General features: G+C 41.4%; 1 protein-coding gene across 5 annotated transcripts in view; it reads left to right on the top strand.

Annotated features, from left to right (window-relative positions):
* The window catches only part of SH3BGRL2 (SH3 domain binding glutamate rich protein like 2), a 174020-nt gene that overhangs the window by 60882 nt on the left and 98234 nt on the right, over nt 1–14904 (top strand). Inside the window, exon 2 of one of the 5 annotated variants that reach the window (XM_029595567.1) lies at nt 4288–4405. The exons of the other annotated variants lie outside the window; for them this stretch is intronic. The gene's annotated coding sequence lies outside the window, so the exon portion shown is untranslated. The remainder of the gene's footprint in view (nt 1–4287; nt 4406–14904) is intronic. 5 annotated transcript variants of the gene reach the window in all.

The following is a 14904-nucleotide window of genomic DNA, read 5'->3' as shown; positions in this document are numbered from 1 at the left end:
GTATTTGTTTTCCTTAACAAGAGAATTCCCTTAGATTTATTTAATTGCAGGATCCTTTCCTCCAATGTTTCCAAATGCTCTTTTTTGGTTTTTAAACAAATACAAAATAGTAGGGAAATTTATAATTAAACTAAAAAAAATCCCTTCCCTGTACAGGGTATGAGCTTTTATGTGATTGTAACCTCAAAAGAGAATAAATAACTCTAGCCAGATTTAACAATTCATTTCACACATGGGATTGGGGTTCTGTGGACTTGCATTTATTAAGATGCAGTTGTCAGTAATTCCACAAAAGAAATCACTAGGTCCAATACTGAAAGATGAACAATTATGTGCCGTTGGACATCAGTAATCCAGAGAACAATCACTTTTTTTATTCTTTTACCTTGCTGAGTTGAACACAATTCCAAAATCAACTTAACACTCCATGCTCCTCTCTTTAAATACAATTTATCCCTCTGGTACACTAAGTTTTTATGCTACTGTCCCAATTTAGGTTTCCTTGCCTTTTGAGATAACAGGAGATGCCATTTCCTTCCAGCCCACTGGGCCAAGTCCATTAGTATTTTGTCTGACTGTAGGCCAGTCCACTGGAGTGTCCACCTTATGCCCACCACAATGCAGTTGGGTACTTCTGTACTCCTAAAGTCAATATTTCCTTTACTTCCATATTTCTTGGGTAAATAGCTCTCTGTAGACAAAATCTCCAGGGAACCCCCATTCCTTGGTCTGCTAATTAACAGCACTGTTATGAAGGTCCCTATACCCTGGAATAAACAATGTGCGCTTCCATCTGATTCATGCATACTTTAAACCACTGTAAGGCAAATCTCTCTGGAGCTTATCCTCCTCCTGCCTCTCTCCTCTCTAGAACTCTATAGAATCCAGTCTATTGCCCAGTGGACTAACTCACTTTATTTTTAATTCCAGGCATGCACAGGGAGCAGTCCATTTCCCTGTTGCTATGGATATACTTATTCTGACATTAGTTATGGACCTTACAGATTCAAATTTGTACATATTTTACCAAAGTAATACATAGTGGTTGTTTTTTTTTAAAGAGAAAAAAATCATAATAATGCTAATAACAGTACAAACATTTTTCCAATTGACTTTTTCTTATGTATAACATAGATTTCAGTTCAAAACCAATACTATAGCTCTTTGAGGGCTATAACCCAGCAGAAATGCTTTTAAAAAATGTCTTTGTCCTCTTCCAGGAGTTCACTTCTGCTTCCCATGTAAATAACCAGTATAAGCTGGGTTTGGTTGGGTTTGGTTTTAAGATTCTGATCTAGGCTCTCTGTCAATCCCTGGCTTGAGGCTTCTCCACTCTATATCAGACTTTGTGCTTTTCTGAAATGTTTAAGTGGGAGTACAACTTGGATTTCTCTAAAATATCAGTTTGCCTGTTTTCTTGGTTCTCTTCCCTCATTGTTTCATCACTTGATCTACTTTATTTAATTCTGGTCATAATGATGGCAATTTTCAAAGCTATTTTCCTGTCTAAAAATTGTCCCTCTCTTCCCAGCTGAATATGTGCATGGGCTAAGTAAATAAAAAAGAAAATGTGGGTTGTTTTTTTTTTTTTTTGCAGTGCAGAGAATAATGGAGCGCCCCAGGGATCTCTACTGGGACCTGTGCTGTTTTAACATTTACATAAATGACTAGAAAAGGGAGCAGGTAGTGAAGTGATCAGATTTGCAGAAGGCATAAAATTATTCATAGTTTTTAAAAGATGAGCAGACTGGGGAGCTGGGCATTTAAATGGCAGACTAAATTTAATGTAGAGAAATGCAAAGTGATGCACATAAGGGAAAAATAATCCAAACTACAGAATATGCATGCAATCCTGGGTTGTGAATTAGGAGTCCCCACTCAGGAAAAAGGTCATGGAGTCATTGGGACAGTATGTTAATCTTCAGTCAAAAAAGCAATAGAATCTTGGGAATTATTTGGAAAGGAATGGAGAATATAATAATGCCTCTGATAGATCTATGATGTGACCTCACCTTGATGATTGTGTGCTGTTCTAGTTCCAAGAGAGATATAGCATAACTAGAAAAGATACAGAAAAGGGGAACATAAAGAGCACAAACTGTTCCCTCATGAAGAAAAGCTAAACAGGACTCTACAGCTTGGAGGAGCGATGGTAGAGGGGATATTAGAGATTTATAAAATCATGAGTGGCTGGAATAAGTAAATGGGGAACAGTTATTTACCCTTTCAAATACTAGGGGATTTGCCATGAAACTAGCAGGTAGTAGATTTCAAACCAATTTGGCCATTTGCAAGGGATAACCTACACAGAGTGGCAGTTACAACTTCAAAACAGAAGTGATATGACTACTTCAGGGCTCAAAGAAAGCATGGGAAGGCTAACAGTATGATGACCATTATGGCCTTGGCTATGCTTGGGACAGATATGAAAGGAGGGTTGAGAGATTGGGTAGAAGCAAGGTGGGAGTTGGTGTTGGGCTACATTTGGAAATTTTATATGCACATTTACCAAAAAAGATGCATCTCAACTGGGCAGATTGGATGGGTCATTTACTATGTTACTATGAGAGTATTTTTTTTTTTACTTGATGCACATTAACTGTGGATTTAAGTTACCGGAGGATGTGGTCAAGCCATCTAGCATAGCTAGGTTTTCAAGGAGTTTGGAGAAGTTTCTGGAGGAAAAGTCCATAAATAATTATTAGCCAAGTGGATTTGGGAGTGGAGGGGATGGGGAAGCTATTGGATTTGCTGGATACTTCCTAATGATCCAGATTGTCCTGTTTTGCTTATATGGAGAGAGAAATTGATTGATTGTTTTAGCTGAAGAGGTGGAGTTTTTGGGTTTGAAATCTGACATCTTTTTTGTTGACTAAATGGTAGGCTTCTGACACTGACGAAACAATGAATTATGTACCAACTTTTGACATTGGTCATTTTGATGATAGAGAATAATTCTATCACTTTTTTTTGTTTGTTTATGAATCAGTGTGTCAACTTTTGATCTTTGATGTATAACTTCAGCCAATCAATATGACTTTGTCAGTTTTACATTTCTGATTATATTAGAGACACCAGAACTAGTAGCTCATAAATGTAACTGGCTAAAACCAGGACTGGCAGTCTGTCCTGGAACACTTGGGGGCCACTTGGTAAAAGCTGCACAATAAATAAATTCGGTTTTCTTGTTTAGTGTGGGAGAGTGCCTTGGTGTGAAGAAATGTCAGTCTGGCACTGAGAAATGAGGAAGAGATGTCTCGTGGTGTAGATTTGTCATTTTATGAAAGAGTGTCCATTTGCATGAAGGGATCGCTTATGCCCGTGCGCACATACGTATATCAGGTGGTGAGAATGAAAGCCTGGTTGCAGGTATGACAAATGGGGCAGAGGACAGAAAAAGGAGGTGATGTGAAAAGGCAGAAGTATAGTTAGGATGGAGAAAAAAAAATAAATGTGAAAATAAAGTAACATTAAAAAGGGTAGCTTGAAAGTGGGTAAAGACACTGCTACTGTAACAATGACATGGAGGTTAAATGAACCCAGCTTTATTTCTGCATCCTCTGTTTCTTTGTCCCTTCGTATCTACATAGCATTCGCTTTTGACATTTGTATCCCCTCTCCATGTTCCAGTTCTGCCCTTTTCTTCTTTCACCTGATTTCCAACTCCTCCTACCCCCCCCCCCCCCCCAAAAAAAAAAACCCAAACAAAACTGAATTAAATGCCATATTGGAGCTTGATGGCTCTAGCCACTCTGTTTGGAGCAAAGATATATAATTTTTTTTTTTGTCTGATTTGCTGAATGCTAAATTCTGAAAAGCTCCTTTGTGCCTAGAAATGACCAAGGTTGAAGTGAGATGTTGGTTAATCATGTGTGGCCTCCTTTTGAAGACTGCCTCCCCTCCCCAGCCTCTGCAGTGGCAATTCTTGTCTCCATGGTGGTAGTCTGCATTGTTTAGGTTTAGGCAATGATTCAGTTCATTTACATCTACCATTAATGAGGAATTAGCACATTTTGATTTGATTGCTGTCATTGTTTTGGTCCCACTGTTTAGTTTAAGAGGAAATGTAATGGGGAGGGGAGATGTCATGGAATGGGGATTATTCCCTGAATGCTTATTTTCATTTTGCCTTTTTTTTTTTTTTAAATACACTTTTCTGTGACTTTATTTCTGCACGGTTCAGTTGCTAACTGACCCGTATCTGCTCTGATGGGGCTTGGCATAAAATCTTAAAAAAAAAAAATTGCATGCTCACAATAATTAGAAACTAATTATCCCTTTCAACAGGCATCTGTAAACAGAGAAGCCTTTCAGACCTTAAAGGACATCCAGACAACAAGCTTTAATAGTGAGAACAGCTTCCTCCCCTTCCACAATAGCTTTGATATTTTTGTACTGGCAGAAGGTGAGTTTACATTTTTATATAAACAAATGAGTAATTTTAGCATTCCTGGGAGAAAGCTAGGGTACAAAAACATTTAAGGTTGAAACAGATATTGAGAATGTGGCTTGGGACCAGAGTCACTCGGCCTATTTAACTTTTACATTTACTACTTTGCTTTTAGATACTTATACTGTGTTAGCTGTCATGTTGTCACCAAGATCACAAACCCTCAATGAGATTGAATCTGCCACTCTTTGTAACCGTTTGTTTTTTTGTGGTGTCTGCATTTCTTGTTTGACTAAGTACATTAGATATTACATTTGCTTTTTTTCCTCTCCCTTCTCCTATATAGTGTTGTGCACATTGTCGTGCCAATAAAATAAATAGATTATTTTTCTGTACATTTGTCCATAAAAAAAAAAGTTGAAAGTCCAGAAGAGGTAGTTTCCAGAGCTTTATTGCCAAGTATACATATGTTAACTTGTTCCACTAAACAGTTCTACATAGGAAAAAAGTTATGGAAATTAACTTTTTTCTTTTTTGAGGTCTAAGGGATTTATCTTATGGATAGACACTAGTTTAAAACAGTTAAACTGTAGAGAGTTGGTGATTTAAGGGGTAATTAGGGGAGAAGGAATGAAAGCAGACTAAAATCTCATAGGGCCATATTAGACAAACTTGAAGGGATTTTGCGTGTTAATTTTTATAAAAATATGGCTCTGCATTGGCCTCTGCCCTCGTTGAACCTGCCTGAGAAATTTTTTTTCTACCTTGGATTTCATTTAAGACTACAAGAATTATCAGAGTCAGACCAAAGGTCCATCTAGACCAGGGGTCAGGAACCTTTTTAGCTGAGAGAGCCATGAAAGCCACATATTTTAAAATGTAATTCCATGAGAGCCATACAATATGTTTAAAACTAAATACAAGTAAATGTGTGCATTTTATGTAAGATCACACTTTTAAAGTACAATAAGTCTGAAAATATTACACCAGGCCTTAAGACACCAATACATCTCCTATTAGGAAAACGGACCAAGTCAGGCTGCTATAGAGCCCTACACAGAAACTACACGCCAGCAGAAAACCTCACCTGAATCACGTGCTGACCCTCACCTAACATAGAATAAAGAGACCAAAACGCATAACTAGAAGCATGCAGAAAAAACTGAATTGGAAACTGCAACAAGCCAGAGTCTCTGTATGCAGTGTAACAAAGGAAAAAAGAAACATCACCCATCCTTATAAAACAAATCAAGAAATATAAAATCTTCAGCAGTAAAACTGTACTAACAAAAAGAACATATTTCGAAACAGCTGAGTGGAATATCCAATAATTAAAAACTCATATAAAAAATTTCCAGATACCAACAAAATATTTCAAAATAGCAGACACAAAGACCCAGTAATGAAAAATAATAAGGATACAAAAAATGTTTTGCTCTGCATACCTGGGAACGTTTGATATCCAGGTGAGCTGAGATTGTTCTGAATTAGCAGGAGGGAGGGGTGGTTTGCTTGGAACTTTCTCCTCTCAGTCACATACCAGCGCTCTCTCTCACACTGGCTCTCAATTACACACCTATACACACAGTCACTCACATATACACATGCTTTTTCTCTCTCACTTATATAGGCTCTTAATTACACATTTACACACATGCTGTCTATCTTTTCACACTTACACACACACAGGCTTTCAATCACATAAATACATGCTGTCTTTTTCTCTCACACACAGACTCTCATTCACATGCTTACAAACATGTCCTCTCTTTCTCTCATTTACACACAGGCTCTCAATCACATACTCACATGCTCCATCACCTAAACCAGCTCTCAATCACACACAGACATACATGCTCTCTCTTACTTATACACACAGGCTCCTAATCATACATACACATGATCTCTCACACACAAAGGATCTCAATCATACACACATACCCTTTCACACAAACAGGTTTCCCAATCGTAAACTTACATTCATGCTCTCTCTCTCACAGGCAGGCTCTCAATCACAGACATACTCTTTCACATATACAGGCTCTCAATCATTCACATACATGCAATCTCTCACTCACACACACACACAGGATCTCAAACACACATGCTTGCTCGCTCATTCACTCTCTCTCTCCTCCACCCCCACCCTGGGAACTCGCAGCAGCAGCCTCCTCCCAACGCTAACCTCCTTCATTTTCAGCCCTCGCGGAGGAGGAGTCCCATCGGTCGCGGTTGAAGCTCTTCTTTATTTTCCTCCGAGCCGCGCTGCACAGTCTTCTTTTCGTTGGACCGACGCTGACCACACTAGCGTGGTCTCTTCTTCCCGAGCTCGCGCCCGCTGCTCACCACTTCCTCTTCCGGGGCGCGGGAAGAAGAGAGCACGCCTGTGCCGCCGACTCCAGCTATTCTGCCATGTTCCGCACGGGCTGACAGCATTTTAAGCCCGGGCGGAGGAGGACCGGGGAGCAGCTGGGTCAGCGGGGGACTAGAAAGTGTGGCAACTGATTTAGGAGATTTGTCTGCGAGCCAGATGCAGCCATTAAAAGAGCCATATCTGGCTCGCGAGCCATGGGTTCCCAACCCCTGATCTAGACCAATGTTGTATCTCCAACAGTGACAAATAGCGGGAGCTTAGAGGACGTGTATAAGGAACATAGTGATCATCTTTTTGTCATATCTTTCCTGTATTGAGCTCTTAATGATTTAAGAGAATCTTTTTTTTTTTTTTTTTTTTTTTCAAAATACTTTTTATTAATATCGGATAAGCAGGCAACAAGCAACAGTACCAAAAACAGTACAATCCAAACAACAATAATATAACTCCAAGAAATGAGATAGAGAAGACCTCGACCGCTGCCTCACCCGACACTCCTTATAATGTTATTATTACGACCCCCGCTCCCAACCCTCCCCCAAACATACCCCAGCCACACCACAGACATTCCACACTCACTACCTATCCTATACCCCCTCCCCCCCTTTTTGTACCAAGCCAATCAGATGTGTAGCCATTGAGGCGTAGTCCATCTTGTACTTCCTGAGGAAAAAGCAAGACACAGGTGTCCCAGCACTGACAGTAAACCTTGTCCGGTTTCCGGTGGCCTGCTAGAAAATCCAAATGCTCCATTTGTGCCAGAGAGGCCATACGATTAATCCAAGCAGGGAAGGACGGGCGCGACAGTGGTGTCAACCAGTCTGCCAAGATTGTACAGCATGCCAATAATATGGCAACTCTTTCTAATTTAGCCTTTGATCTGCCTCCAGGCATCGAGGTGAGCGCAGTACTTCCCAACAGCACCGCCCCTGCAGGACGTAATGCGAGTCCTGTACAAGTAGCAATCGGCACCAAAACGTCCACCCAAAATGTCTGAAGGGACAAACAAGAGAATAACCGGTGAGGCAAGGTCCCATCCATTGTGCCACATTTTATGCATAGCGGCGTAGAAACCGGCCGCATCTGAAACCTGCGAACATCATCACAATATATCCAATGTAAGATTTTGAATTGCACTTCTCGGGCACTGATATCAGAGAGCAGCCGATGTAAAGATGTAAATGAAGTGGAGATTTGAGCTTCAGAAACAGATGAATCCAAAGTTTTAGTCCATTGATCGGCAATGTGTATCATCCGATTCATGCTACTGAGTCTCTGCCCCAGCTTTTTCCAGCCGGCAATAGTATTAGCGAGATAAGCAGTGTCAAAAAAAGTATCCGCAAACTTAAGTTCCGCCGTGAGCACTTCCGAGGTCCAAGCGAAGGACTGCAAGTAGTGTCGGGCCTGCAAAAAAGCATAAAACTGCTTCGGGAGCTGATATGTTCGCTGCAGCGTAGCAAAGTCTAGGAGCTGTCCAGAAGCAGGATCATATAAATAATATGCAAATACAATCCCCTTATTCGCCCAAGATTGAAAAATAGCACCACTATCCCGCCCTGGTATAAAGTCCAAATTGTGTACCAAAGGAAGCAGTAGAGACTGAACCCCCGACAAATGATTAAATCTACGCCACCACTTCCAAGCCCTTATACAGGGGTATAGCAATACAGTTGGATAGAGCGTTCCGCTGGGTGTATTTGTTCCGCTGGGTGTATTTGTATTTGCATAATCAGCTGGATTATGCTCAAGGGGGAGTTAGGTGCCGCCATATGGGTCAGCATCCCCGCTGCACACAGTTGAAAGGATCCCATCAACCATTCCCCCACAAACCTAAGCTGGCAGGCCACATTATACAAGCGAAAGTCTGGCATATTGAGCCCCCCCCTCTCCTTCGGTAATTCCAAGATAGAGTAAGCCAGCCTCGTGCAGGCCCCCTTCCAGAGAAATTTCTGGATACAAGAGCGCAGACAACGAACATCACTCCCCGTCAGCCAGCACGGTACCATGTGCAATAGGTAAAGGAGTTTTGGCACCATCACCATTTTTACCAAGGCACAGCGGCCAAAAAGAGACAGTGGGAGGTGGGTCCAGGTAGCCAACTGTGTCTTCAACTTAGCTAAGCATGGCGATTTATATTCAGAGTATATGAGTACTTCAGGTTTCTAGGGACCCACACCCCCAAGTATTTAATTTTGTCAGGTGCCCAATGAAAAGGAAAAGGGCCCCTCCAAGTTGCAGGCAAATGTACGTTCAAAGCTAATAAGAGAATCTTAAGTTGTGGTGATACCTTTTTCTCTGCAGACAAGCAGGAACAAATAGTCACAGAAGTGGGGTGATGTCATCTGATGATGCTGACGTGGAGAAACATTTTCGAAGTTGCAGGAGCATATACTTAAAATGTGAATTAAGGGGAAGGATCCAGCTTAGGAAGACCAGTACCCAAGGGGGGTCAGAGCCTAGTAGGTATAGAGAGAAAAGCTCCCCCTCAGACTGTGCAGACAAAAAGAGAAAACATTCTCCTTCAGCATCTTTTAAAAAGCATTGGTGCAGAAGACTAGGGTGCAATCTGCCCTCTGTACAGAAACACAGACACAAAGCCGGCGCCAACAGCTTCTTATTCATAGGTACAGAAACTCTCGCACCAAAACCGATCGGAACCAAGGGTTCATCTTGGCACAGACAGTTGATTATACATTCCCCACCTTTTTTTCATTCCAGAATCCAGTTCCTTATCAGTTAAGGCTTAGTCTTTTTCTTCATTTTCTTCCTCTATCAGAATGCCATTCTTTTTGTCCAAAAATTATGGTTAGATATTGTACAAAATATGTCAAACATAATCAAGTTCTGCACAGAACTCCTTCAAGCCCATTTTAGAGAGGCGAGCTACAGTCACAGTCTTCCATTAATTCTTACCAAAAAAATCAAGCTGTTCCTGATACATCTTCTATTTTTCAGGCTTTGAAACAGAAGTCTGTGCCAGAATGCTCTCCAGTGCTTCTTTCTGATTTTGAGGAGTCTGATAATTTTTATGATTCAGATTCTTTTCAGTCTGTAGAGGGCTCTATTTGATTACCTTCAGACTCTTTTCTCTGGAATCTCCCAGAAGTACCACTCCACCTGAAGGCATGCCTTCAAAAAATATCTGAATCCATACCTCCTTAAACTGGAAGGAGATCTGCAACAGTTTGAAGAATTCCAAAGATTTTAAGATTTATTCAGCCACCAAACAGGTGAAAGCTGTCCCTGTACACAAAACCTTACAGGACTTGCAAGCTAAAACCTGGGAAACTCCTCTTTCTGTACTTCCAGTAACAAAAAATATAAATATAAAGCACAGAGTTCAACAGTATCTGACACACTTATGTTTCGTGGCTCGCAGATAGGCCCCAAGAGCCATGGCACTTTCCTGACACACTGACCTGCTGGTCTCTCCTGCACACCGCCAGGTGCTCACTCTGTGGCAGGACAGTGGACTATGAACCAGGAGACCAAGGTTCAAGTCCCGCTGTCGCTCCTTGTGACCTTGGGCAAGTCACTTTACCCTACATTGCCTCAGGTACAAAAACTTAGATTGTAAGCCCTCTGGGGATAGAGAAATACCTACAGTACCTGAATGTAAACCGGTGTGATATCTCAATTGAGATGAATGTCGGTATATAAAAATAATAAATAAATAAATAAATAAATTATGCCCCTTCAGAGATTCTCTAGGCATGCATATGCCAGACTGGGCTATATTTAAAGAGCCCGTGGCAGGAACTTGGCTGTGGCGCCTCCCGATGATATATATATTTTTTTTTATTTAAGTTTTTTTTTATATACCAACATTCAGGACGATAGTCCCATCATGCTGGTTCACAAGAAACAGGGGTGCAATAATAATAAAACTTTACAATTTGAACAATAGTGCAGAAAAAGCAGTTACATATAACAAGGAAATCAATAACTTGGAGTGAGAAGGAAAATGAAGATCAGATAATTATATATAAGTATAGATAGCATTGAATAAATAACATTTATTAACGTTATTACTAGCGATATCATGACTTCAGCCATATATAGGGCTTCCCAGAACTCCTTCCTTCTCATCAGCAGTGGGTTGCATTTTGTATATAGAGTTGCTACTTCTCCTGTGAGCCTGATCCTGATCTTCTTCCTGTGCCTGCCTTGTCTCTTCAGCCTAGCCATCCTTCCTGCCCCTCCGTGTCAGTCCCTCTTATTGCCGCCTTTGCCTGCCCTTGGACTGCCTCCTCGATTTGACCCTAGCCTGGACCCTGACTGTTCTTGTCTGCAGCCTGCCTCTGACACTTGCTTGGATATTGACCCTTCTAGTTCACTGCCTGCCTCTGACCTTAACCTGATACTGGACCTATGCATATGCCTGCTCCTTAGAGATTCTCACCTAAGTCCTGCCTGTCCCTGGAATCCAAGGGCCCAACCCAAGGGGAAAGGGGCTGGTATAGGTGAAGCTCCAGAACAGTTTCTTCCTAGCCTAGGTCCGGCAGCTGTCGGTGAGGACCTACAGGACCTTCCCTGTAGGTTAAGCCAACCTCACCACAGCAAAAAGGGTCCATGGATCTTACAAACCCTGAAGTACAGCTCCCATGTGGTTCTTTGGTGGTAGAATTGCCTATGACAAGAGCAAAACAAAATAGGAAAAATATCTTCAGTGCTGCACCTCCAGGAAAGTTATTGGACAATACTGGTTAAAAAAAAAATTAGGCAGTAGTGTTACAATCCACAATCAAATTAAACTCACCCATCTTATAACGGAAGCTGAGGAGTGCCCAAAGCATATGACTAGATTTATTTATGATTTTTTTTTTTTTATTTATAGCCTTAAGGTCTTAGGCAACAGTGACTAGAAGACTCTGTAAAAAGCTTCTAAACTCTGAGAGGACATCCATGATAGAACAGTAGCTCCATGTACTTGGGGTAACTTATCCAATGCTGCTTTTAATTTTTCGCCAAATATTATAAAGGAGCAATGCACTATATTGCAAACTCTCACAACATCTACAGCAGACCATTTTACTCAGAAGAAAAACAAACAGGTTTTTAGAAAACCATTCTACTATTCTCAAAGGAGATATTATCTGTACTCCAACTATTAACCACGTCCATTTCCTCAGCAGCAAAATAGATCTCAAAATAGGTACAGATCTCAACAGAGAGAAACTCAACAGCTACCAGTCTGTCATCCTTTCAGTGGGGAAGAGCTTCAGTTTTTCTTCAACAGTGGTCTCTCATCACTTCAGACCATTAGGCTTAATTTTGTCAGTAACATTCTTTGATTATTTTATCAATTTCTACTGCCTCTAACCATTCCACATCCTCATTTTTCATCCCTGGATCAACTCTCAGTTCTCAAGCAAGAGAGTCCTTATTACTAGCTCATGCAGTATAGCAGGGGTATTTATTTTTAGAAACATGATTGCAGAAAAAGATCGTATGACCTACCTAGTCTGCCCATCCATCCAATTAATTTAGCATTACTTCCTTAGAGATCCCTGGTATTTATCCCATGTTTTCTTGCATTCAGATACTGTTTTTGTCTCCACTACCTCCACTGGAGGCTGTTCCATGCATTCATCACTCTCTCTGTAAAGAAACATTTCCTAAGATTACTCCTGAGACTACCCTCTTTCAACCTCATCTCATGACCCCTCATTCTAGAGCCTCCTTTTTCGTTGAGAGGCTCATTTCCTATGCATGGAAACATTTTGAGAAATGTATCTGTATCATGTACTTCCCCCACCTCGCCTTTCCTCCAGGGTGTACATGTTTAGATCTTTGTCTATCCCCATATACTTTAGAACGAAGACCACTGACCATTTTAGTAGCTACCTTTTAAACTGACTCCATCCTGTTTATATTCTTTTGAAGGTGCGGTCTCCAGGATTATACATGGTAATCCAAGTGAGCTCTCACTAGGGAACTATACAGGAGCAATATTGCCTCCCTTTTTCTGCTGACCTTTCCTCTCCCTATGCAGCCATCTTTCTGGCTTTTTACCATTGCTTTATTCATCTGTTTGGCCACCTTAAAATAATCAAATATAATTACTCCCAGATCCTGCTCTTCCTTTCGGGCTGATACAGAAAGAAGTGCGGGAGAGCCGGCAAGTGCCCGCTCTCCCGACGCGTGCACAGGCCAGTGTCCTGGGTGAGCGATTCAGTATCGGCCCGCATGCAAATGAGGGCCTGTGGTAAAAGGAGGCGCTAGGGACACTAACGCGTCCCTAGCACCTCCTTTTTGACAGAAGCGGCAGCTGTCAGTGGGTTTGACAGCTGACTCTCAATTTTACTGGCGTTGGTTCTCGAACCCGCTGACAGCCACGGGTTTGGAAAATGGATGCAGGCTAAATTGAACGTCCGTCTTCCAACCTGCAGGCAGATTTTTAATTTTTTTTTAATTTGATTTTTAAAAATTTTTTGAGGCCTCCAACCTAATATCGCTATGATATTAAGTCGGAGAGTGTACAGAAAAGCAGTTTTTCAGCTTTTCTGTACACTTCCCCGGTGCCGGCTGAAATTAACGCCAGCCTTTGGGCAGGCATTACTTTCTGTATCGCGCGGGAATGACCAATAGGCCCATCAACATGCATTTGTATGTTGCGGGTGCTATTCGTTTCGGGGGGGGGGGGGTTGGCTGCGCATTTTCGATGCGCTATCACCCCTTACTGTATAAGGGGTAAAAATAGCGCGTTGAAAATGCACGGCCAAACGCAGGCTAACAGTGTGCTACGCTGGAGCGCATTTTACTGTATCGGCCCGTTGGAGGTGAAATTATTCCAAGCACAAATACTGTACTTTTCCCTTGGGTTTCTGCATCTTAAATGCATTACTCTGCATTTTTTAGCATTAAATCTTAGCTGCGAGACCTTAGACCATATCTCAAGCTTTGCTAGTTCTCTCTTTGTTTTCCACACCTTCCTGGCTGTCCACCTGTTACAGATTTTGTTATCTTCGACAAAAAGACAAACCTTTCCCAGCAACACTTCCGTTATGTCCCTCACAAAAAATGTTGACAAGGACTGATCTCTGAGACCTACTGCTAGTAACATCCCCCTCCTCCTCAGAGAGAACTCCATTTGCCACTACCATTTCTCACCACCCAGTTAGTCATTCTAGGTTTCATATCAAGGGTACTCAATTTATTTGAAAATCTTCTGTGCAGAACAGTGTTAAAGGCCTTGCTGAAATCAAAGCACACCACATCTAGCGCTTTCCCTTGATCCAACTCTTTGGTCACCCAAACAAAGAAATTGATCAGATTCATCTGGTAAAACCATGCTGCCTCAGAAACGTGTGATCTATGGGATTGTAACAAATGCACTTTCCTCTAAGCATGATTCCATTAGTTTGCTTATCACAGAGATCAGACTAACTGGCATGGAGTTCCCAGCCTCAGCCGTACTTCCACTTTTATGAATAGAAAACATATCCGCCCTTTTCCAGTCTTCCAGGACTTCTCCAGATTCTAAAGAAGCATTGAAAAGGTCGGCCAGTGGAGCTGCCAGCACATCTCTAAATTCCCTTAGGGCCAGATGGGATACATCAAAGGGTACTATTGCCTTATCTACTTTACTTTAATTTTAGTTAGCTCCTCACGAACATACTGTTACAAAAATTGAGGATTACCTCCCTTCCGGTCTTATTTGTGTTCATTTTATGTGGTCCTACTCCAGGCCCTTCTACCGTGAGCACCAGACAGAAATATTTACCGTAAGTAATTTTGCTTTTTCCTCATCAGCCTCTACATATTTCTCCCCTTCGCTTTTGAGTCTCAATGCCACTTTTTTTGCACTTCCTTCTATTACTAACATATTATTCTTCTCAGCACATTTCTGTTTATAGTTTCTGGACTCTTTTTATTCTGTATTTGGTCAGGGTCTGTCTGTATTCTGCATATGCGACCGAGGTGAGCTATTTTGCTGGCATGTATTTTCTGTTTAGAGATCTATAGCAGCCTGGCTTGCTGTATTTTCCCAAAAAGAGGTATATTGGTGTTCTAGGGCCTGGTGTAATATTTTGCAGTGTTGCCTTTTTATAGATAAGGTTGCTACTGTTTGAATGCTTATAGTTAAGATTGTTTTGGTATGGGAGGTTTTTGGAACAGACTGCCAACCCCTTTTCTG

This window comes from Rhinatrema bivittatum, chromosome 3, assembly GCF_901001135.1.
Source record: "Rhinatrema bivittatum chromosome 3, aRhiBiv1.1, whole genome shotgun sequence".
NCBI lineage: Eukaryota > Metazoa > Chordata > Amphibia > Gymnophiona > Rhinatrematidae > Rhinatrema > Rhinatrema bivittatum.
This window is presented reverse-complemented; position numbering and strand designations above follow the sequence as displayed.